General features: G+C 39.5%; 1 long non-coding RNA gene across 1 annotated transcript; it reads left to right on the forward strand.

Moving 5' to 3' along the window:
* LOC123478639 (uncharacterized) lies at positions 1 to 25,095 on the forward strand. Its single transcript, XR_006653912.2, has 4 exons — positions 1 to 57; positions 4,681 to 4,783; positions 20,811 to 20,871; positions 22,374 to 25,095. It is a non-coding gene; the product is annotated as an uncharacterized lncRNA (long non-coding RNA).
* Positions 25,096 to 25,174: the final 79 nt, after the last annotated feature.

Genomic DNA, 25,174 nt, shown 5'->3' on the forward strand with positions numbered 1-25,174 from the left:
AACACACAAAACTGAGGCGTAGGAAGGTTAAGGAACTGGCCCCAGGTCCTGCAGCTGGTAAGTCCTGTGCCAGGGCCCAGACCTGTCTGACTCTCTCCTTCTTTAAAAAGACTCTCCTCCCTTTTAATATTCAATTATTGTTTTTTTCTGATTATAAAACTAATATATGTTTTTAAAGTAAATGTTTGAAAATATAAAGTATAAAAAAAAATTCTACAGTTGCTACATTTGCACCACCCCGGGACAGCCACTGTTAACATTATTTTGTGTACAGGTATATATTTTTGATATATAAAATGAACAGAAAGGTTTGTCTATTATACAAAACTGGAATCCTACCACACATCTACATACACTGTTTCATAATCTGCTGATTTCCACTTGATAATATCTTTTAAGCATTTTCCATTAGCTGTAAATGTTCCCTGAAAACAAGAGTTTTAGTTTTAATTATCACACATTTCAACCACTGCTCAAGGTATAGAAGATACCATGATTAACTCTCATGTACCCCTCACTCAACTTTAAAATCATTGACACTTTCCAATCTTTAAATAGAACTTTTATTGGTCACCTCATATTCTAATGCATAGCTGTAGCATTGTTAATTTAACCAATTTTGTATTGTTAAACATTTGTATTGTCTTTCATTATTGTAAATAACACTTAAGAGATCTTTTTGAATAAGCCTTCTGTGCAAATAGAAGATTATTTCCTCAGGACAGTTCCTGGAAATAATATTATTTGATTAAAGCGGATGAACATTTTAAGTCTTTTGAAACATGTTGCCAAAATGATCACTAGAAGTTTGTATCAATTTGCCTTACTTTCTCCCACTAACAGTTTATGAGAGTGCTATTTTACAACACTCTGAAATAACCAAGTATTATTCTTTAACCACAATTTGCCTGTTGGACAGGTGGGCTGACACAATGGTATTCTCTCTCCATCACCACCTGTCCCTATTCCTCAAATTACCTACAGAGACACTGAAAATCAAAATGAGAGTAGACAACACCATTCTTTGTGCTACACGTTTCCCTTATCAAAACATACACCATACCTATCCCATACATGGGATCCTGGTGCCTGGCATTTGTCCCCACTTGGAAAAGCAAGAATCCTTTATCTTGGCAGTTAATGAGTCACAGATCCTGGCAACTGTGGCACCTGCCACCTGTCTGGGACTAGACCAAAGCATTGGGGCCTAGCTAAGCCTGTGCCCAAATTTGCATGTGCCTTCCTGTTTTCTCGGCCTGCATCCAGACTTATAAATATTATCTCCAGAAATTGGCTCCAACAGAGCTTACAAACATGTTTAAATGGGGAGAGGAAAGCTCAGGACACAGGATGGCTTACGCGAGAGAACCATCTTGAGTGAACTGAGATGCCCCTCAAATAACTTCACTCCCCCATCTCTGGCCTTGGCAGTCAAGTGGAAGATCTGAACGGATGCCAGAACAGCCCCAGCACTGGAATCTGGGCTCTGGACAATAAAGGGACAGGGGAAGCTACAGAAATGAATTTAAAACCTACGGCCAGGGCATCTGAATTTCAATACACAAACTTCCATTCTCACCAGAAAGTAGGCTTCATAACAACAGAATTTTATCTTTTTTTTTTTAATGTATTTACTCCAAGGGTAAGAAAAAATGCCTGACTCCTCATTGGCACTCAATAAATATTTGGTGAATGGACTCATTAAATGGAAGGATAGAATTGGAAAAACCATACATTCACCAATTATGTATTAAACAATTAATACATGTATGCCACTGAATAAGGAGCTAAGCAATACTCAAGGAAGGATTCAAAAGCAAACTTTCATCTTGGAGAAGCTGACATACGCACAATCAAGATCTGAGTCCTCAGTAATGGCCCAGATGGCAAGTACTCTTGGAGTTCGGAGGAGGGAGAAACACTTTACCTAAGGGGCTGTGAGGGAAGGCCATGGAAAGGAGGCAGATTTCAGGCCACATGTTGAAGGATAGCACATTAGTTTCCTAGGGCTGCTGTAGCAAATTACCACAAACGAGGTGGTTTGAAACAGCAGAAATTTATTTTGCACACAGTTCTGGAGTCCAGGAGTCTGCAATCCAGGTACCAGCTCCCTCCAAAGTCTCTGGGACAGTACCCTTCCTTGCCTCTGCAGCTTCTGGTGGCTCCTGGTTTTCCTTGTCTTGTGCCAACATAACTCTAACCTCTGCCCCTGTCTTCACATGACCTTCTTCCGATGTCACCCTGTGTCTTTTTCTGTCTCTTATAATGACATACTCATTGGTTTTGGCTTACCTTAATCAATATGATCACATTATGAGCCTAATCTTAATTACATCTGCAAAGACTATTTCCAAACAAGGCCACATCCTAAGGTTCCACGACATGAATTTTTTAGGTGAGACTACTCAACTCACTACAAATGGGTAGAACACCAGCGATGAAAAAAGGAAACGACAACCTCAAAGGGTGTTTATTTATCCGGATTCCCCCCAAACCAATGCTCAACCAAAGACTCAAAGTTTTCTGAAGGCAAAATACAGAACAACCTCTGATGAATACACAGGAAAATAGAAAATGTCAATTGTAAGGTTCCCAATAGACATGTAATCTTCTGAACTGAATTTCCAAAAACAGAACAATTTAAAAACCACATGGAATGCACAAAATGAGAAATTTTATTACAAAATTGTGTTTAAGTCTGAAATGGGCTACTTACTATTTAGAAAGATCAAATAATTAAAAACATAACATCTGGATTAGATTCCTGGTTTCTTAACTTACTCGCTCTGTGATTTGGGGATTTTACTGGCCTTCAGCGTGCCTCCTTTTCCTTATCAGTGAAATAGTAATAATAAAACTGCCTGTCTCCTGAAGTTGTGTAAACAAAACCTCAGTCCTCTTCCTGTGTTTTTCCTTCCTTCCCACACTACTAACACACTCACAACGCTTCTGACACCAGATGTGAACGGGGAGAAGCTCCCCCACAACAAACAATTCTCTGTGACCCCAGCTGTGTGTCCTACAATTTAACTCAGTTCTGGCACTATCTACCTAGAGAGAGCATCAGATCCCACAGGTTAAGAGTTTGGTTCCACAGGACTGCCTCTCCTCCACATCAGTGCCAATCACAGGTCCAGTCTGTGCTTCTGACACCTCAGCTACATGTGGGAGGTTCCCATGCTCCCCTTCGTGGATTCAATTAATTTGCTACAGTATAGTTCACAGCACTCAGGAAAACAGTTTACCTACTGTTTACTATAAAAGGATATAAGAAAAGATACAGACAAACATCCAAATGGAAGAGATGCATAGAGTAAGGTATATGTGAAGAGGCTCAGAGCTTGTATGCCCTGTCTGGGCACAGCACCCTCCCAGCACCTCCACGTGTTCACTGACTCAGAAGCCCCCTTACCCTGTGCTTTTAGGATGTGTATGTAGGCTTCCTCACATAGGCGTGACCAGTTATTCACCCCTCCCTGGACACTGAAGGGTGGTGCTGAAAGTTCCAAGCTTCTAATCATGGCTTGGTCTTTCTGGTGACCAGCCCCACCCAGGACCCCACCAAGAGTCACCTCCGGAATAAAAGACACTCCTATCACCCAGGAAATTCCAAGGAACTTAGAAACCAGGGTCAAAAACCAAGTATGAGAACAGAAGATACTCTTAGTGTTCTCATTACTTAGAAAGTTACAAGAGTTTTAGGAGCACTGTGCCATAAACAGGGGCAGAGACTAAAATACATTTTTTCTATTATCTCAAAGGTTGGTAGAAAGATGATGGGAGATAATGTGTGTAAGGCACTTAGTCTAGGACCTGGCATATAGAAACTGCTCAATAAACGTTACCTCATCAGTCTAAGATGCTGACAGCAGTGGAGAATGAATTCGATGCTGGGACAGAGAGGGTTGTGAAACTGGAGACTATAGGATATTATAATAAGAGCCAAGCAAGAGATTGCTTACATTCAAGAAGAGAAAATAATTTATGGTTTCCAAGGTCTAGGCTATATTCCTACTAACTGCGATATCTAATGTCGGTTCTCAAAGTGTGTTTGGGGACATCTCGGAACCCCAAAACCCTTTGAGGGAGTCTGTGAGGCTTCGTTCAGTCTCCTTTAGTCATGAGGGCTCTGTGGGTTGTCCAGAGACTTCACGACATGTGATGTCGAACTTGACTGAACACAGAAGCAGGTGTGAGAATCCAGCTCTTTCATTAAGCCGGACATTAAAGATACTTCCAAAAATATCAGACAGCGACACCTCTACCACTAATTTTTTTTGAAAAATATTTATGTTAACATATGCATTTATTGTTATTTTAAAATTAATAAAGAAATTAAAATGTTAAAGATTTCTGTTTTAATTCCAGGTAAATATGAATAAATATAACCTTCATAAGTAAAAGCTTTTTGGGATTCTCAATAATTTTTATAGTATTAAAGGTTCTGAAACTGAAAACTAGGAGAATCTGTGGTCTAGAGGAGCCCAGGACATGCCACGGGGCCAGACTGCCCTGCCACGTGCCAGGCAATCCCTGGGTAGAAGGGGAGTGGGCTCTAAGTTTATATTCAGAGGTTATTACCTCATCGGAGTGATCTTTAGGAATTTTGTGGGGAAAGCGATATAGAATTAAAGTTCCTATAAGATATCTATTTCCTTTTCTTCTGGGCAATTGTCCCAGTAAGGGCAGAGCTCCACTGGTTGCGAAGATCAGTGACCCACTCAAGCAAAGAGGAACACGTGACCTACCACCGAAAACTCAGACTGTGACATACATTTGTGCTGTAAGTTTTCAGCTTCAACTCCCCGTATTTCATTCTTTTCTGCTTCACGCATATTGGAACTGCCAATTTCATTTGCAATCAACTGAAAACCACTCAAGCCTTTAATCAGAAGTCAAGTCACTTCTTTGGTTTTTGTTGTCATTGTTATGATTTCAGGACTTTCTGACCTTTCTTTCCATGGTGTATGTGATCGTATTTTATACATGACCCCATCCCAACTGGCCACAGCACACTGAACGGGAACTGGACATTCAATCCAAGGGCGGGTAGCCGTCCATGGCTGATCTATGACGTGTGTTCCCTGCCAGTGTGATGGTGGCCTCCCTGTCCTGTTTATGGAAGTCACCTACATTAGGTAGGCCTCCAGAGCAGCATGCTCAGCATTCTCTGGTAATTTTTAAAAAGGGGGGTGGGGTGGGTAGATGGGTGGCTGATTAAAAGTACAGATTCCCAAACCTCTGTCTTAGAGACTCTGATTCAGGAGTTTGGACGGGGCCTGTGAAAGAGTTTGTTTAACGAGGTCCCAGATATGTCTATCATCAGGGAAGTTTAGAACACAGATACTTGTTTTATAAGGCATTGGGAGGTACCAGGTATGGCAAAGGGCATGGATTTTCAAACTACAGCGACCATACCAGTTACCTGGATCTACCACTTACATTCTAAGTAGGTCTGGCCTGGGGCCAAGGATCACCATTTCAATCCCCCAGAGGACTGAGGTGTAACTCAACTTTGAGAACAGCCAAGAGCAAGATGGTTTCACCAGACTGTTTTGCTTCTGAGATTCCCTGCTATGAGAGAATGATTTAAAAAAAAAAAAAAGGTAAGTAATGGAGTGAGGACAATTTTGGAGCAGACTCCGCTGTCCTTGCTACAAGGAAGGTGGAGCACCACGAGGGCTTGTGGGGGACTTGAGGACTGCTCTGGGGTATCTAGGGCCTGGGGCTGCACTAGGGCTGAGGCAGCCGGGGCACAGACAGAGAAGCTCCGTTCCTCCCCTCCTTCATGGCAGCACTTCGGTCCAGATGCCACCAAATCCTGCCATCTCAACCCGAGTAGAGAGTGTGTAGCTAACTGAGTAGAACTGGTTGGAACCAGTGTCACGTGAGCCACATGACATTGTAAATGCCTTTGTAAACTGCAGCTGGACGCAGCCTTGGTGAGCAGAGAAAATTATGCCTGGAATTTCCCAGTCTCTGGGACCTCCTTATTTATGTCATTCAATGCACAGGCCACACAGCGGGAAATGAGGATGTCCGTTTTCAGCAAGGTACTTACCTTTACTATCAGATCACACCACTATTTTCCAAGAAGGTCCAATCACACGTTGCTTATTCCCCTTCCTGGAAAGAACTTAATCACATGTGCCAGCTTGATTTGGTATAAGAGGTATTTGTTTCTCCTACTAGAAAAACATTCTTTGGTCACCTCTTAGGATTCACAGCGAACCTCTGTCTCCTGGTTTCTCCTATTCCCAGATACTGGGTCTTGGATCTGGACCCACAGACACCATAACAAATTTTGTTTTTCTTTAGCACAATCTATCCCTGTCTATCAAACTATGTATCAGCCTACGTATTTTGTTTTCGGCCTCCCTCTACTAGAATGTAGGTTCTACATAGTTTTGGGCTGTTTTCTTGTTTGGTCTGTTTGAGGCATAGTTTTGGTCTGTTTTCTTCCCTGGGCCTAAAACTGTGCCTGGTTCTTAGTGGGCTCTGAGTAAATATTTGTTGAGGGAATAAATAAATGGGTTTTGTTTTCATCTCTGGCTAGTTAGGGGAGGGGAGAATGGTTGAAGCTTGCTGAGCCAAGGGACCAGAGCGAGTGGTGGGTTCTAAGATCCAGGGTTAGACAAAGGAACATTACTTAAGGAAATAAGAGATACTACAGGCAAAGAGACAATCTGAGCTGAAGTTTAATGCAGAGGAGCTACAAGGCCCTGCTCCTGGGGCAAACACATAACACTGAGACTAAAAGGGCCAGTGGACAGGAACTAAAGCTGGGCCGGCGGAGCCCACAGATTGGACGCGAGGTCAGAGAGTGAGCAGGAGGGAAAGGGCGTGGCCCACACATGGTGGAGCCCCCACACCCAGCAGAGGTACACCAAATGACCTGCTTCCTACAGGTTTCCCCTTGTAAAAGCAGGGCTTTAAAAACTGGTTTTGGTTTTTGTTTTCAGTTTATGTTGAAAGTAGCAAGTTATTATTGCTTTAGGTAAATTAGCTCAAAAACTCCTAAGTGATCAGGAAATGCTCCAATACAAGATGGGGTAAACCGCAATCTCCCACCCCACCTCCCGTTTATTATATCATAAAGTCCGACAAGTTAGCAACCATTGTGAGATTAGTTTGAATCTCAGAGTACTTTTATACATGCTTCACTTTTTATTTTGAAACAATTTCAGACTTACCCCCAAAAAAGTTAGTTACCAAAAACTAGTCCAGAAGTTACCAAAAAAAAGAATTTCTGTATACCAGATTCCCCAAATGTCAATTTCTACCATGCTTACCTTACCATTCTCTCTCTCTATATATATTGTTGACTGAACTATTTGAGAGTAAGTCATAAATATTCCTTTGTCCCTAAACATTCTGTGTGTACTTCCTAAAAACAAAGACATTTTTTGACATAAGTACAGTACAATGATCAAAATCAAGAAATCAACATTGTTTTACCTCTGTAGTCCAATCTATTCAAATGTTGCCAATTGTCATATTAATGCCCTTGACAGCACCTTGAGGGAAGGAGCCTGCATTGTCACCTGGGCCATGTCAGTCACTGGCTGGGGGCAGCTCAGCATGAAGGCCTCTGGCAGATGCAGGCAGATGCTGGCAGACGCAGGCAGCTGAGGCCGTTGGTGCACTCTCCCACAGCAAGAGATCTGGGCGGTGAATTTCCATGGCTGCCCCAGGTAGTCTTTTTGTAACCCAAGAAAGCCCAGAGCATCCCAGAGGTCCAGCCAATTATGGTTGGACTGTTGAACCCCTGCCAGCCACCGCCTCCCTCTGGACCTCTTGCTAAGCCAGAAACATAAATCCCTATGTGCTTTAGCCACTGTAAGTTAATGTGGTGTTGTGTTGTTGTTATTTATGCCCCAAAGCATTCCTGCCTAACGTAATACCCGATTTTCATGCCCATGCACGTGCACGCACACGTTCAAATTGCTCTCAAGGAACATATTTAACACAGGCACCATGCAATACACGAGTGCACCTGTTTCCCCTCAGCATACTCAATGTGTTTTTAGCACTTCAATTTATTTTGATGACTTTAATAGACATAACACCTTTTCTTCACAACCATTCTCACAGGATCTCATAACATGAGAGAAGAAACCTGAGTGATTATGTCACCTAAACTTCTTCACAGCACATGTAATTCCAAGAGACGCTTTTAGAAGTAACAGAAGTAGTCACAAAAGGGGAAAGAGTGATGTCACAGCGGGTAGCAGAAGCAGGGGCACCCAGGTAAAGGTATTTCAGTTATCTCAAAGCAAAAGTCAAAGTCTGTACTCATTAATGTGTTCAGGAAACATTTCCAATATTCTCTATAGTCAAAATCAGTAAATCTCTTTTTTTTAAGATAAAATAATAGTAAAACCTTTTTAAAAATTTGCACTGATAAAGTGTTATTATGTCATTATATCTTTATAGTGTGGCAGGGAGAAGCAAATTTTTTCTTCTTTTTTTAAGAGAAGCAAATTCTTTGATGTTGACCTCATTAATTTTACTGTGGCTCCGCCACTTGCTAAGGCTCTAACCTCCTTTCCTGGCCGTAGTTTCATCATTTATAAAATGGGAGTGATGTAATAGTTACTACCTCCTATGGCTGTCGTGAGAATTAAATGAATTAATATGTATAAACATTTAGAACATGCTAACTGGTTTATTGTAACAGTGTGATATGCTAAGCTGTATGCATTGGTTATGTCATAGAAGTGAATGTGGATTATTAAATTGCCCTGGCATTTATTGGCCTGGGAGTTTCCACTGCAAGGAATGAGTTTTGTGCTCCACCTTCCAGTGCGTCTGATGGGTCCCCAGCCTCCCTGCCTTTCCATTGTTGGCAGGAAGCTGGACCTCCGACCTGTGTGCTTTTGGGAACCTTTGAACCTGGAATTGCAACAAATGCAGGTCACTTTATTTGGGGAGGCTTTATTCATGTTGCTATGGAAATTGATCTCTTTCCCAAATGTCTGTCCACACTCTCCAGGGCAGAGTCACTACTCCTCAGGAGACTTTTAAAAGACTCCAATGGCTACCCTCAGACATGCCTGAGCCCCTAAAGCAGGGCCTGAGGCTTTCTGTGCAGTGCCTTCTGTGATCCAACAGATCCTTTCTCTGGAACTTATGGAATGTTGGATCGCTATATTGGTAAGTGGGAAATCTATGCATGAGAAGGGGAAATGTTTCTGGTCCAAGTATCTATGCCCAGCTGAGGTGTTGTTCACGCCTAAAGGTAACAGAAATGCATTCTCAGTTATTAAAAGGAAACCTTCATGGTATTTCTGAAAAAATTATTCCAAACTGGAAATGGCAAACTTAATAATGGGTAAGTTGTGGCATAAAAAGCACTAGTGATGAGCAATGAAGCTAGTGCCTTAGGCTAAACAGGTGTCATTAGCTCAGAAGGTAGCTGTGCATTAATTAGCTGAGCTATTTGGGCAATAATTTGTCCTTCATAGGTTGAAAGGAACCAAGTAATGACCCTTGGAAACTTAGCTTAGTCGCTACAGATTGCTGGAAAAATTTTCCGGTCTACTTTGTAAGGGTCGTTCAATCCTGCCTGCAGCCTACAATAAACCAGTTAAACAGGATTTTTAAAAAGTCAAATAAGTTATTCACTTACATGTACTAAGCTGGGCTAATAATGCCTCAATTCTAAGTAAAATCAAATTTTATCTTATTTTATGGCTTTGAGTCAGATTATCCATCTTTCCCCACTGTTTCTAAAAATAACACATGTGGCGAAGAACAAGGTGTACCCAAAGAACTCTGTCTCTCCCATTTCCTAGCCTTTGGGAGACCAAATGACATAATGGAAATAGCAATTCAGTCCGGCCAGTGTGTAACCTTAGACAAATCACTTCACTGCGCTTTGCCTCAAATTTCTGATTTATCCCTCTTTCTACAGAAAAGGTAGACAAAGGAGCTTTCCCAATTCTCTCTAGTCGGGACTGTACAGTAAAAGAGAAATTATCAGTAATCAATATTATCTAAAGTGATAAATGATTTCCTCAATCAAAAATAGTAAGAGGAATTCACACACCCAGAAAGGTTTAAGAACTAAGATTGGCATGATATAGAATGTAGAGAATTTATATCCTTCCTAAAAATGGGCATAGCAATTGTACTCCTATCTGTAAAGCTTTTGTAGGGAGCTTAAATATGTGTGTGTGTGTGTAATTTGATCTTTACAATTCTTTCTTCATGGAATGAATTACCATTTCCATTTTTTCTTCAAATGGAGAAACAGAGGCTCAGAGAAATTCAGTGGTTTGCTCAAAAAAAAAAAAAAGTCAACACAGAGGTGGAGAGGCAGTAACAGTAGGAAAATGGTGGTGTATGAAACTCTGAAAAGCCACTCTTCCATAAAAACAAAGAGAACTCTGACAAAAATGGTCAAAACAACTTTGTCAGGCCTTAAGATATTAACCAAATGAAAGCTCTTATTTATAAAAATAAACAAACAAACAAAACCCCACTACATCTCAGCACAGCGAGCTTTCTGGCATTGACTTGCCCTATTTCTATCCTGCTCCCAGCCACATAGTAGCCTAGAAAACAAACAGCACTCACAGTGACAGCCAGCAACCTAGCAGCCACTGGAGGGGGCGGAATGGGTTTGGAACTCCCCAAAACACCATTTTCAGAGAACTGCCATCATTTGACATGCCTGACGGTTCCCTGCAAAACGCTGTTCTACGGGCTTGTCTTTATTTGACCTACCTCAGGACGGCCTTTTCCCCAGGGACGTTTGTCAAAAACAATCAAAAGCAATTGTTTAACATCACAAGTTCCTGAGGCTGTGAGAACAATGGAGACAAACAAGAAGCTGACCAAAAAACATAAGGGCAAACCTAGGGAATGAGGTATTTCGTAGGGGGCTTTGAAAAGGTCCAACATCTTCCTAGCCACCTAGAAGTACACAAACTGGTAGGGCTGTGCCGTGCCCAGGAAAGATCTAAATAAATGGAAAGACATCTTTTGCTCATGGATAAAGATTTAATATTGTTAATATTTAATATTGTTAAATATTAAGACAAGATTTAATATTTGGTAATACTCTCCAAATAAATAATAGATGCAATGAAAATTGTATCTGCCTTTTTTGCAGAAATTGGCAAGCTAATGTTAAAATTCATGTGGACATGAAAGGGACCCAGAGCAGCCAAAACATTTGGGGAAAAAAGCAAGAATAGAATCATAATTTTCAACTTCAAGAGTTACTACAAAGCTATAATAATCCATTCAGTGAGGGATTAACATAGGGTAGATAGATCAATGGAATTGAACTGAGAGTCCAGAAATAAATTATTACATTTATGGTACTTGATTCCTTCAAGGATGCCAAGACAATTCAATGGGGGAAGAAATTGTCATTTCAACAAATGCTGTTCTGAGACACCTAGATATCTACATGCAAATGAATGAAGTCAAATTGACATAAAATTCACCATTACATCATCCACAAAAAATGAACTCAAAACTGATCAGAGACCTAAATGTAAGATCTAAAACTATAAAACTTTTAGAAGAAAATATAGGAAGAAAACTTGATGAGTAATGGTTTCTTAAATACAACACCAAAAGCAGAATAACAAAAGATAAAATCAACTGTACTTCATTAAAACTTAAAGCTTTTGTGCTTCAAATGACACTACGAAGAAAGTGAAAAGAACTCATAGGATAGAGGAAAATATTTGCAAATGATATATCTGATAGGAGACTAGCAGCCAGAATATGTAAAGAACTTACACAATAATAAAAAAGCCAATAACCCAATTTTTAAATGGGCAAAGTATTTGAATAGATATTTTTCATAAAATACATGCAAATTACCAGTAAGCACATGAAAAAACGCCCAACATCATTAATCATCAGAGAAATGCAAATTCAAACCATGATGAGATAACACTTCATACCCACTAGGATAGCTGTAGTAAAAAAGACTGACAGTAACGTGTGTTGATGAGGAAGAATGCAGAAAAACTGCAACTCTCCTCCACTGCTGGTGGGAACGTAAAATGGCCCAGTCACTTTGGAAAACAATTTGGAGTTCCTAAAAATGTTAAACATAGAGTTACCATATGACTTAGCATTCTACTCCTAGGTATTACCCAAAAGAATGAAAACATATGTTCACACAAAAACTTGTACACAGATGTTTATAGCAGCTCTCATTATATTAAAAATGAAAACAGCCCAAATGTCCATCAACTGATGAGTGGATTAACTGTAGTACACCCATACAATGGAATATTATTCAGCCATAAAAAGGAGTGAAGTCCTTATACCTGTTACAACATGCATGAAAGAATCCAGATTCAAAAGGCTACAAACTATATGATTTCACTGATATTAAATTTCCAGAACAGGAAAATCCATACAGACTGAAAGTATGAGATTAGTGACTGCCTTGGGTTAGGGGAGGTTGGGATGAAAGGAGCGGGGCCTCTAATGCGGAACGGGTTCTTTTGGGAATAATGAAAGTTTGAAATTAGAGAGTGGTGATGGCTACATCACTCTGTGAGTATTTAAAAACCACTGGAATGTACACTTTAAAAAGAAGAATCGTATTATATGTGAATTATATCTCAACAAAAAATGTTTAATTAAAATAAAAAGAGGTGAAGGCAAGAAGCAGGTATTCCAACTGTGAGGTCAGAGGCTCTCCACCATGTGATACCAGATGACAGCGGTAGCCATGACAATCTGTTGTTTGTGAAGATACATAAAAAGAGAGGGGACTGCTCTTTTTCCTGGATGATAGGCGTGTTTGTGAGACAGGTAGTAGTTTTTATATAGTTCTCTTATATTCTCATGGCCCCCATTGGGACCCACACATGAGAAACTCTTAATAACGATCTGCTAATTGTGTAAATGAACCAGACCTTTGGTTCTGTAAGGTACAAAATCTTGTTAGCAAGATAAGTTTTACAAACTCTTCTTTGGTAATTGTCATCCCTTCTCCTTGGAAAGCTTAGGTAAGAATAAGAACAGCATGGAAAAATTAGAGTATATTAGAGGGTCTTGTACTAGACAGAAATTGAGTTGGAAAGCTTCCCATGTATGTGGCTTATCTGGTTGATTCTAAACTAATCTCTGAGAAAAGTTCTTCCCTTATTTCCAGGCATGACATGTCGATTGTCCCATGGAGTTTCAAAAGAGAAACTCAACATGAGCTACCTGTATGAGGAGCTGCTCTGCCAATTATTAAAATATGCTTCTTTCTAATGTTATTTTTTGGCAAATAATATGCACATCGAATATACCATATTTGTTAAAATGAGACCCCTAAAAATAAAAATAAGTAAAACAGTAACTAATGATCAAAGTTTATTCCACAATTAAGGGCCTCTCCACCTTTATGGAAATTCTATGATTCTTTGCATTCATGTGTGAAGAAGAGGGGTTTCAATATATGGAAATATTAAATTCAACATGTGTTGAATGTTTTCTGTGTTCAAAGAACTGTGTTCTTTGTATGAAGATTTTTTATATATCTATAACTTAAAATTAGATGACCCTAAAATCTGAGGTAGAAAAAACATACACGTTGATATATATAATTATATATATAATATATATGTGTGGCCTTGGCATCAAGGACATTATAATCTTCTTGGTGAGGCCTTCCCTGATCATCCCATTGAAAATTTTAAACCACCACGCTGGTTTGACACTCTCTACCTAGTCCATGATTTCTTTTTCTCCGGGAAAAAATCTACTATGCTGTGTATTCTGTCTATTTGTTTATTGCCTCCTCCCTCCCAACAGAACAGAAGCTCCAACAGGACAGGCATTATTGTGTGTCCAGTTCACCGTTTTACCTCTGGGGTCTAAAGTGGTGGTTGTGATACATGTATATATAAAAATGTTGATATAATATTATACCATGAATAATGCTGCTATGAATATTTGTGTGTAGGCTTTTGTGTGGACACATGTTTTCAATTCTTTTAAGTATATACTGAGGAGTGGAATGCTAAGTCATATGGAAACCTGTATTTAACTTTTTGAGAAACTGCCCAACTATTTTCTCTCCAAGATGTTTTCTTTCCTTTTCTTTCTTTCCCTTCCTTCCTTTCTTTCTTTCTCTCTCTTTTCCTTCCTTCCTTCCTTCCTTTCCTTCCTTCCCTCATTTCTTTCTCTTTTTTCTTTCTTTCTTTCTTTCCTTCTTCCTTCCTTTCTTTTCTTGCCCCTGGGATACTTTGAATGTGCCATTCCTTAGCCTGATGCGTTCATCCTTTTAGGTCCCAGCTCAGACATGACTTCCTCCAGAAGCCTTCTCTGACAATTTAACTTGAAATGAGATGTCTCTAAAATCTGAGGTAGGAAATATCACCCAAGCACTCACCATATTCTTTTGTACTGCCTGTTTCTCTCTTTCCACCAGCACACCCTTCACCTGTGAGTTCTGTTAAGAAGGAATATATTCATATATATATCATATTCTCTAGCACAGTGCCTGGCATCTAGGAGGCATGCAATGAGAAACTGTTGGATTGAATAGTCACATAATTTATTCTATTCAAAGCAACAAAAGCTTTGAAACACTTGTACAGATTTTCAAACTGAGCATGATTCTCCCACTAACGAAAATCTATGTCATTGAAGAATGGTAATTAGTGATTTATTTATATACATGTATATACAGGTTCTGGCACAAATAATGCCCCTTTTTGTTACAAAATCTTTTATTACAAAATCATAAGCATGTAATTCTGTAACATAACAATATCACACTCAAGCACACTATATGACATTTTAGGTGAAATGTTCAAATTAAAACTATAAATTATTACACCCATATTATTACCCTACCAACTACACTCAAGCAGGCGTTAGTTCTGCTGGACCCTGTACATATAATAAAACTATATAGGTTTCAGGTGTACCATTCTATAATACATCATCTGTATAAATAATTATTTTAGGGACTGCTTTTTTAAATGTTCAATAATAAAGTTTGGGGGAGAGAGGAGGTAGGAGAGGGTAAAGGCAATAAATGACAACTGGAGACTCGACTTGGGGTGGTGAACACATAGTACAATAAACAAATGATGTGTTGTAGAATGGTACACCTGAAACCTGTATAATTTTATTAACTGATGTCGCCCCAATAAATTCAATTTTTAAAATAAAATAAATAAATAAAATGTTTGACAAAAATACAAAGTTCTAAATACAATATGTCTGTACAAAAATAATAATAAAGTTCAAGGACCACCTCTTATGCCCAAATGGAAACTGCATTAATTTGTACAAGTGTTTTAAAAATAATTGCTATTTCTTTGGACCAAGCAATCTCACTTATAAAAATCTTAAGGAAATAATTCAAAGTGCAGAAAATGTTTTATGCATAAAGGCATTGACTAAAGAATTATTTATAAAAAATTAAAACTACTAATAAGCTCCCTCAATAGGTAATAGAGGAATAGCTACATAAATTCTACAGATAGTAAAAATAATGTTCAAGAAGAATCTGAATAAGGTAGTGGAAATAGTATTACACTATGACTGCAACTTAAAAAGGGGAAAATCCGCAAATTATGCTAAGAAATATACCAAAATGTTAACGATGGTATGGTTTGTGTGGTAAGGCCATGTATGGGTTTTCTCTTATTTCATTTTCTAAATTTTAAATGCAATTTTATTACTATTATAATTTTTTTAAGTACAATAAACATTGAAGCAAATAACATGAGAACTTTTTTAAAGCCCATATGATGAAAATGGATATCTCTGAGGGAGTTTTTGTTTAGAACTTTTTCTTTGAGACTATAGGGACAAAGATTTATAACTGCTTTATGAAATTCTGTAGAGCAACTGGCAATTCAGAATTTACTTGTGAAAGTGAGAAAATGAACTCTCTCTCTAAGACAAAAATATTGGTACTCTTATCTAAAAATTTCTACATTGCTTTTTATTACATAATGCCTGAAGAAGGTAGAAATCTGTGCTCAAATTTCAGTGAGCAGAATAATTACCAAAGCCTCTGGATTAAATAAGATTCCCCAGTCCTGGCCACAGAAACTCAGATTCACTGAATCTAGGAAGGAGTTCAGGCATCTGCCATTTTTATGTAACAAGCAAAGTAATGACACAGATGAGTCATGGACCACACGGGAGAAAACATGCTTTCCATCATCTTCCAAGGTCTTGACCTACCTCTAATTCAGAAGTGGCCAATTTTAATGAGCTCTGCTCTGGAAGATAAATTCTACCAAATACACTAACCTACAGCACAGCTGATCCCAGCAACCTCAAGTCGGACGTTTTCAGAGCACCTCACATTAGTTTGTTTGCCCTTAGGGAAAAAAGAGAAAATTGAAAAATAGAGAGAGAAAATGCCTCGGCTTTCAATTTGAAGGAGTGTCTTTGTCACCTTGGGACAATAAGACGATAGATGAGCAGTTACTTGTATCACTTGTAAAATGGCTCCTTTGATGGGTCTGTTGATATAGAATATAAGCTAAAAAACTAAACTTTCTTTTCTAACTTCAAGAACCTTTCCTATTCAGTAACTGGACATGGTCTTTGGATAAACGATGATAATATCTCATGGGCACAGCAACGGAATTTTATCATCTTAAAACTTGGAGAGTGCAGTGAGAGTGTCCCTGTCTGGCAGGGATTTTTATTCCAGAGGGGAGAAAGTGGGACATTCACACACTGCGTGCGATCACAGTCTCACTACTTGCCAAACATTTCATATCCAACTGCTTGGAGTCTGTGCTGGAACAAAAGGGAATCTATGCTGGAAGCTTCCACCTAACTCTAAAGGGAACTTAATTTCATTCGTAGCCAGCCCTGAGTTCTTCTCCGTCAGTTGTGGGATCAAGAGGCAGTGATTCTTCAGGAGTCAGGGCCACAAAGTAAAGCCACAGAGGGAAAAAAAATGCCTCAGCAGACCTGTCAGCTGGTGCCGTGTCATGGTCCTTACACTGTATAACTAACTGACTTCTTTCCTTCCTCCCTCCCTCCCTCCCTCCTTCCCTCCCTCCCTTCCTTCCTCCCTCCTTCCCTCCCTCCCTTCCTTCCTCCTTCCCTCCCTCCCTCCCTCCCTCCTTCCCTTCCTCCCTTCCTTCCTTCCTCCCTTCCTTCCCTCTTTTTTCTTACTCAGTCTGAGGGGTTGGTGCCTGCGTGCACCCCGTCCACATCTTCCCCGCCCCTAAGGGCTTCTCCAGGAAATTGGTGGGGTGGGAGAGGGGTTAGGGTAGTAGGCCCTGCGCAAGACTATAGGGAAGGTGAGGTTTTTGGAAAACTGCCAGCACAGGGGACAGGGCTCAAGACACCCTTTTAAAACTCAAGTGGCTGCTGGGATATACTTCTTGGATGGCACTTGCTCCTCCCTCTATTTACCTGGCCAGGAATCAGCCAGCCCAGGGCTATCCTTGACAGCCTAGTCCCCTTCCTGGTTGCCGGGAACCCGAAATCTGCCTAGTAACAGGACATTTGAGGCTCCCATTGGCCCAGACTAATTTTTTTAATATAAATATTGGTGGACACTTAGATGTAGTTCAAGAAAGGGATGATGTGTTATATTTTTTTAACTTTCTAGTTTGAGACTTTTAAAAAACAGCTTTAGATTTACAAAAACAAATTGAGCAGATAATACATTGAGTTCAGATATCCCTCCCCCACCCCGCCCCAGCCGCACACAGATTCTCCTATTACGGAGATTTTCAACCTTTTTTTTTTTTTTATCATATGGCACACATAACTAATTACTAAAACTCTGAGGCACACCAAAAAATATATTTTTTGCCATTTTGACAAAAATAGGCGTAATTTTAATTCATTCACATCCGATGGCTATTGTTGTGTTGGCTGTTGTCATTTTTTTATTTGACAATCTAGGACGTCAGAGTTCCTGACTAAATAGTCGGGTATTGGATGTTTTAAAAATTCTTGCATAACACCAGTTGAAAATCGCAACCGTATTACAAACATCTTACATAGGTATAGGACATTTGTTACAATTAATGTACTAACATTGAAGCATTGTTATTAACTAAAGTCTATAGCTTATTCAGATTTCTTAGTTTTTACCTCTTTGCTGGTGTCACTTTGATTTACTTAAGCTTTCAAAAGTATAAGCTGATGAATATAATAAAAAATGAAAAACTTCACCTGAGAAAATAGCCAAGAAATAAAAGAATCTTGTGATTATTATTATAAAAATATTTATATTAGTACTAGTTGAAATAGTGAGGAATGACCCAAATGTCAAAGAGGAGGGAAATAGCTAAGCAAACTATCACATATTAACAGATTGGTAAAGCTCTGGCTATTAAAATTGTAAACCAGGAAAAGTGCTTTAATATATGGAGTATGCTGTTAATGAAAACAGCAGAAAGTAAAATAAAATATGCATGCTATTTATAATTAGGCAATCAAAAGTTAAAAGGAAATTTATGGAATGGAAATAATTAGAATGTATTAATCCTTAAGTTTTATCTAAATTTTTTAATAAAACGAGAAGCAATTTTCATCTTCAGGAAATGCTTTAAGTAAAGGATCTATATCATCAGAGAAAAATATTTAAATTCCTAGTTTTCCTTTCTCATCCTTATGTTGAGTGATTAAGTAGTTTTAAAATATTCTACCTAGCTGTCACAAAAAATAAAGATAAAAAACAGATCAGTGATACTGATAGATCTAGCCCATTTTAAGTTTGTGATCAAACAGAGAAAACATTCTGCAATCACATCTGGCTCACACCTGTCTCACGACTCCACTGCCCAACGAACAAACAGAAAAGCTACAGGTGTGAGATGGGTGGTCACAACTAGGCATTCCCTTTAGTCTTTCTGCCCTGAATGGGTGCAAGCAACCAGTTTCCTGGAGGAAGGGTCTCCTGCCTGAAGAGGCAGGCACCCAGAAAACGTGCAAAGAAGCTCGTTAAAAACAAAAGAACATCTTTGCTTCAAGTCAAAGGAATGCAAAGAATGATTTTTAAATAATTGAAAATAATACATTTAGAATACAACCCTTGGACTGCAGAGAATGGAAGTGACATTTAAGGAAAAGTCTGGTCTACAAATAAATTCTTGAACTTTCCCACTTTCAGCCCTCTGAAGACCTAAACTTTTATTGATCTTGAACTCAATATATGATACTCATTCAAATGGAAAAATAAATATATTAAACAATATAATAGGTTAGAAGTTATTATGTAGTGTGGTTTCATTTTTGTTATAAATTCTGGAAGGACACATGCCAAAATCTTGCCTGGGATTACCTAAGGTTGAGAAATTAGGGCTTTTCTTGTTTTTCTTCAACTGTTATCTTATTTTCTACAATAAGTCTGTGCTATTTGTATATTTTTCAATTTTTTAAAGTATAAAATAGATGTAAAATTTATAAAGATTAACCTTTCATCCACTGACTTTACTTCTGTCATCTAAAGTGCAAAGATAATTGATATTCACAATGATAAGGTCAGAAAATACTTCAGGGTCTTCTGTGGTTTATTGAAACACATAAATTACTTTGCGTTTAGTTTTAGTGCTTAGTATAATTAATTGTAGTTCAATTTGCTTACACTGTTAATCATGTAAAGTATATGTGAGAAATCCCTATTCACTAGAATAATTTACTAGTCAACGCAATTCACTTCCCAAACCTACCAGATAACAGGAGTATTTGTTGTGGTACCTTCCCACATCACAGAACACTGCTTCACCCCTCCTCATAGAAATGCTTTCTTCCCTTATAGGGACACCAACTCTTAGTTACTTCAAAACCATTCTCCATCATATGCTGGTTTCTAGATGCTATGGCCCTCAGTTTATAAGGGATAATGATTTTCTTTTCTCAATTCAGAGAAAATGAATGAGAAAATACCACACAAAGACCTCTAAAATGGAATTTGAGTCAGCCATATACCACAATAGAGAGAAAGCTTTAACTCTGGCAGAATAACAGCCATCCTGTGCCCACAAGATGCCAGGCTGCCAGGAGATATGGTCCACCTGTTCTGTCACTCTACTTTTCCAGGTGGCCTTGTAAAGCTTTTAGCAGGAAAACACGTGGATCCGAGAGACCACAAGAAGGTGTAAGGTGATGCACACCTAAGAAACATAGGGGTGCGGTCAGGTGGTGCCTGACGCAACTCCGCCTCCAGGCGTTTGTCTTTGCCCTAGAATTAATCCTTTTCTCAGAGAATCCCGGGCTGCTCACGGAATTAGGCGTTTTAGGAGTCGGCTTCCTTATGTAGATGCCTTCCTTCACTAAGAATCTGGGAGACAAGTAAATACAATGCATCTTGTTGTATAAAACTACAGATACAACTAACTTAATCCACCATTATCCATGATAGAACCATATGGGGAGGGGAGGATAAAGTGGCATGGGATATTAGTAACACTGATCCTGGAAGATGTCAAGTAATTTAAAAATCTGAACAAGTAGCCGTAGTCCTGAATTCCAACCCCTATCTGCCACAGATGGCCAAAAACAAAGACCAGAAGAAAGATGTCTGTGAAAGATGATTCACTTTTAATTCACTGCTCCTGAAGGAGATGTATATAGCATCCCCCAAGTTTCAAAAGTTTACCCGAGACTTCATGACAGATACCAAGAATCTTGCCCCAAAATTCCAGGGCAATATTTTTGTGATCTCTCCTCAGTGCATAGAAAGATGGCTCCACAGGTAGTCCTTATATGTTATTGTGAAACATTGCTGAGTTTATTCGCCCCTTAGGAATCAAGTTAACATTTCTATTGTGGAAACATTTGGGTTCAGGATAAGGCAGAATCAGCCTCTGTTCTTATTTTCCCTGTTTGCTGTTCTCCAGGTAATACTGCACGTGTTAGCACAGTCCATCCTGAAGACCTGAGGCCAGTTTAATGCTGCTGGTATGTTTTCCCCTTCCTCGCCTCTCCTTTCCTCACAGCATCAGGCCTCACAGAGATTTCGTATTTAGCGCGTAACCAGTTAGGGTCAAACCAGGCGGGAAACTGCGGAGAAGCCTCAGTCATCATTCAAACACGGTAAGGGCATGGCTATTCCTGTTCCTAGCTCTTCCCAGAAAGAAAAATCAGTGTGGCTCTCCCTGGACCCTCAGTTCAGGCAAGGTTATAGTCACCTGCTGAATGAGTATTCATTTTGCTCACTTTTAAAAGTTTTTTTAAATTAGAAACTCCAAGTCCTCTGATCTAGACACCCTTATATGATTTGGCAAGCCTACTTCCTCAAGGCACTAGGGGAACAGGACGATTTCTGGCCCAGTTCCTCCTCGCCTCAGCCCTACCTTAGCCAGTCCAGTCTCTCGGGCAATGAGACCCATTTCAGGATTGCGGCAACTCACTTGTTTACCACATTCATGTCGCTGAAGCTCCTCCCTGATCAACACCAACGGACAGGAGTTCACTAGAAAGCTAATTCTATTTGGGGACATAAGTATAATAACAAAAGCTTCAAGTTCTACAAGATTAACAATTATGGTTTCAGAAACCGTGGTTGTACAGAAATAGCTGGTAATAGCTGTTAGACTTGGAAGTGTTCACTCTCCCCCAAAAGAGAAATCAGATGCATGGAAGAATCAGACCCTCTCAAAACAGAGTCCTGGCTTTAGCCCCAGTAGGCGATCTGACAAATATCTTTCTCCTCTTTGTCTTGTCACTTTCTTGTGTTGAGGTATGATTTACATAGAGCTATGCCCCCTTTTAAAAACCCAAGTCTTAAAAGTAGAAAAGAGAAGTCAAACTTGGGAACTAGAAATCAAGAAGTACTATTTTCACACCAAGGAGAAAGAATAGTTTAATAGATCAATAATTTTGAATCCAACATGAGACTTTATCTTGACCAAGTTAGTGAGATTTTGATAAAGTTTATTGCAAGGTTAAATGTAGATATTTCAATTTCTTAAGTGATAGTGGCTTTACACGCACGCACACACACACACACACCCCCCTCCCCATCAGCTTCAGCCCATCAGACCTCTTCCTGTGTTTCAGTTCCAGGCCACACCAGAACTGTTTATCTGTTGGGTGTTATATTATGTGACTTCAGTTAGACGTAATTCTGTTCAATGACATATTGTAATAGCTAGTGATTGTTACACACAAGAGATAGTTGAATAGTTCTATTTCATTTGAAATGAGAACCACACACATCTTTTTATATAGAAGTATAAGGAAAAATGTTTGGCTTTATTAGTAAATCCTGTTCTTGTAGCACACTTTTAGTCAACTAGAGGATTTCTTCAGCAGAGGTGCAAATTTAAAGTGATCTGTATATTTTGAATGGTGTTTAAAAATAATAATAGCTGACATTCATTGAGAATTTACTATGTGCCAGGCATTTTCTAAGGACACTGTATGAATTCATTTGATCCTCTCAAAAAAATCCCTCGTAGAATAAGAAAATTGAGAAGTGGAAGATCTTCTGCAAGCTAGGACAGAAACGCAAGCAGCCTCCCTTGATTGCCGCGAGCTGACGGACAGCAGCGCTCTTACCCTCTCACTACACCTTCTCCATCCTTCCCGTGGTAGCAGCAAACGAGCGCGCGCTCAGCAGCACTGCTGCGCTCCGCTGCCTGCGGCTGAATGGGCACCCTCATACCAGTGCCCCAGGAATGCAGACTGTCGTCACAGCGACGACATGATTTCGTCACTAAACATCTCTAAAGGGCATTGGAGAGCTGAGAGGAATTAGCGAGCTCTTTTTGATCTTATCTAACTCTTTCTTATCAACCAAAGCAGCCCCCCGCCCTCTGCAACTAAAATTTTCTTCCACATAGTGGACATCCAATTTTATTTACCTTATTGAGCCGACTGAATCAACATTCCTAATATTTCCAATATGAAACCAAGACACTATAAACACTTAACTGACTTCTGCTTCTAGCTTGTCCTTCTTACTGTAACAAGAGAAATGTTCCTTTCACCTCAGTCTATTTATGTCACTCCCCTGCACTGAGCTGTCCCTGGCTCTGCTGCCGGCGTCAGTGGTTCTCAGGCTCATACAGCAAAAGATTGCACAACTCTGTGAATTTACTAAAACCATCGAACTGTACACTTTAAATGGGTTCATTGCATGGCATGTAAATCATCTCTCAATGAAGCTGTTATTCACAAAAATGTATGGAGGAGTCAAAGCACCTGGAAGTCGTGGCATGCCCTGTGTAATATCCTGAAATGTCGACCCCGAAGCAATCTTTCTAGCAGGAAGTAAGACTATGATATATACCAGTTTATTTACAAGATTAAAATTCACTACTTTACAACTATTTGAAAAGCAGTAAGTGATTGAGCTAAGATAATCAACAGTTTCTAATGTTTGCCTTTAATACCAAACTGCCATTTGTTATATTATTTTATTGCCTACTACTGTCTTCTAGGAAACAAGCATTAACATCAAAGACAAGAAAACTTTGAAAGGAAAAGTTTAAAATTAAGTACATCCTATATAATGCTTTGATGTTTTGTTTTTGTTTTTGTTTTCTGCCCTCAAATGGAGGCTTTAGTAAAACATCTGTGTCTGGAGAAACACTAAGGCCGTCTGAAGGAGTTTTGACAATCTCTGGCATCCTAGAGAGTGCCATATCATAGCTGACATATCATAAAATACTTTTCTTCAGCCTGGCCTTTAGCTACCTCTCTAGCTTCGCCTTTCCACACCACCTCACTGTGTCACAAAAACAGAGGCCACGAATCCCTCACAACCACCAGTGGCTACGTATTCCGTGAACACATCCTGCAGCTTTGCTCCTGCTCCTTCTGGAATATTCTTTCCTCCTTTCTCCACTTGGCCTTTCAAGGCCCATCTAACTTCCATTTTGCTATCTTGTCTAGGAAAAGTGCCACGAGAGCAGGAAACATGTCTATCTTACTGAATGTTGTATTTCCAACAAAAACATAGAGCCTGGTACATAGAAAGTGCTCCACAAATATCCCCTTCTTTGTATTCTCATGTAGTCTTGATGCACACATCCACCCACTGACCTCACTGTTCTGGAATTAGTGTTCAGTGACCCCGCCCTCACACTCTCTGTCTTTATCACATAACAGCTGATCCATAAATATCTAGTAAATTTAGATGAGTTGAAAGTACATTTTCTAATCTCCAGATGTTCAAAGTCTTAAGGAAAACAATCAAACATTCAAACAATTTACTAAAATACTCTCTGGCAAAACTATAAGTGGGATGTGGGCACAGTGTTATCAGAATTTCGATGAAGGAGTGCTACCTCTTCTGATCTGTTGGTCTCTACCCTGGAATCTTCTGATTTGAACTGTTCTAGGGACATTTGAACTGCCCCTGGAAAAATAAGAGTAATTGCACCAGGAAAACAACAAAAGGGATTCTAAGCTAAAGGAATTCAGCAGCAACAGAGAAGCTGAGAGGTGGCTTGGTGTGACTTCAGTGGAGGGTTCGTGGCAGGGATTGGTTGGCAGGAGGCTGGAAGAATGCCCTGGGCCTGGCAGCTCTCCTGGCCTGAATCTTACAACATGAGCAACAGGGTGATTTGATCAGATCTGTGTTTTAGATGTGTTGTAACTGTGCTCACACCCTCTTCTGCCCTGCCACCTCCCAACACACATGTGGACCATGTAAGAGTTGACCAGAGTCACAGTTACAACATGTGGACAAAGGCCAGAGCGACCTGAGTGCTCATGAGAACAAACTTGAAACCTGGGACTGTGTTCTGACCATGGAGCAACCAGCCAACTCCAGTGCTATGCAAATCTCACACTGAAGCAGAAGTTAAGAATGTGGTAGAACCACTAAAGCTGGTTTCTTTGGACAGCCCGCATCATTCACTGAAAGACTCCTGGCCTCAGTGAAGCCCTCCCTGATCTTCCCAGCCCAAAGGAAACTCTCCTCTGAAATACTCTGGAGTGCTTAATTTTGTACTTACGACACTTTGAAACTTCTTTCTTGCATTATGGTTATTTTGTGCTCATTCCTGGTACCACCTTTTTTCTCTCTGCCTCATTTTAAAAGCTTACATGTAATATAATGCAGCTTTAAAAGATACCTTGGGAGCAAGATAGGGTACAACAAATCTTGCTAGGTTTTAAGTTTCAATAAGAAAGAGGTCATGTCCCACTCACCTGTATAAATCCTACAGCACTAAGCAAAAACATACTGGTTGAATAAATTGATGCAGTGACAAAAATATGGTAAAGTAAAAACATTCTTTGGCTTTTAAAG

This window comes from Desmodus rotundus, chromosome 4 (genome assembly GCF_022682495.2).
Source record: "Desmodus rotundus isolate HL8 chromosome 4, HLdesRot8A.1, whole genome shotgun sequence".
Lineage (NCBI taxonomy): Eukaryota > Metazoa > Chordata > Mammalia > Chiroptera > Phyllostomidae > Desmodus > Desmodus rotundus.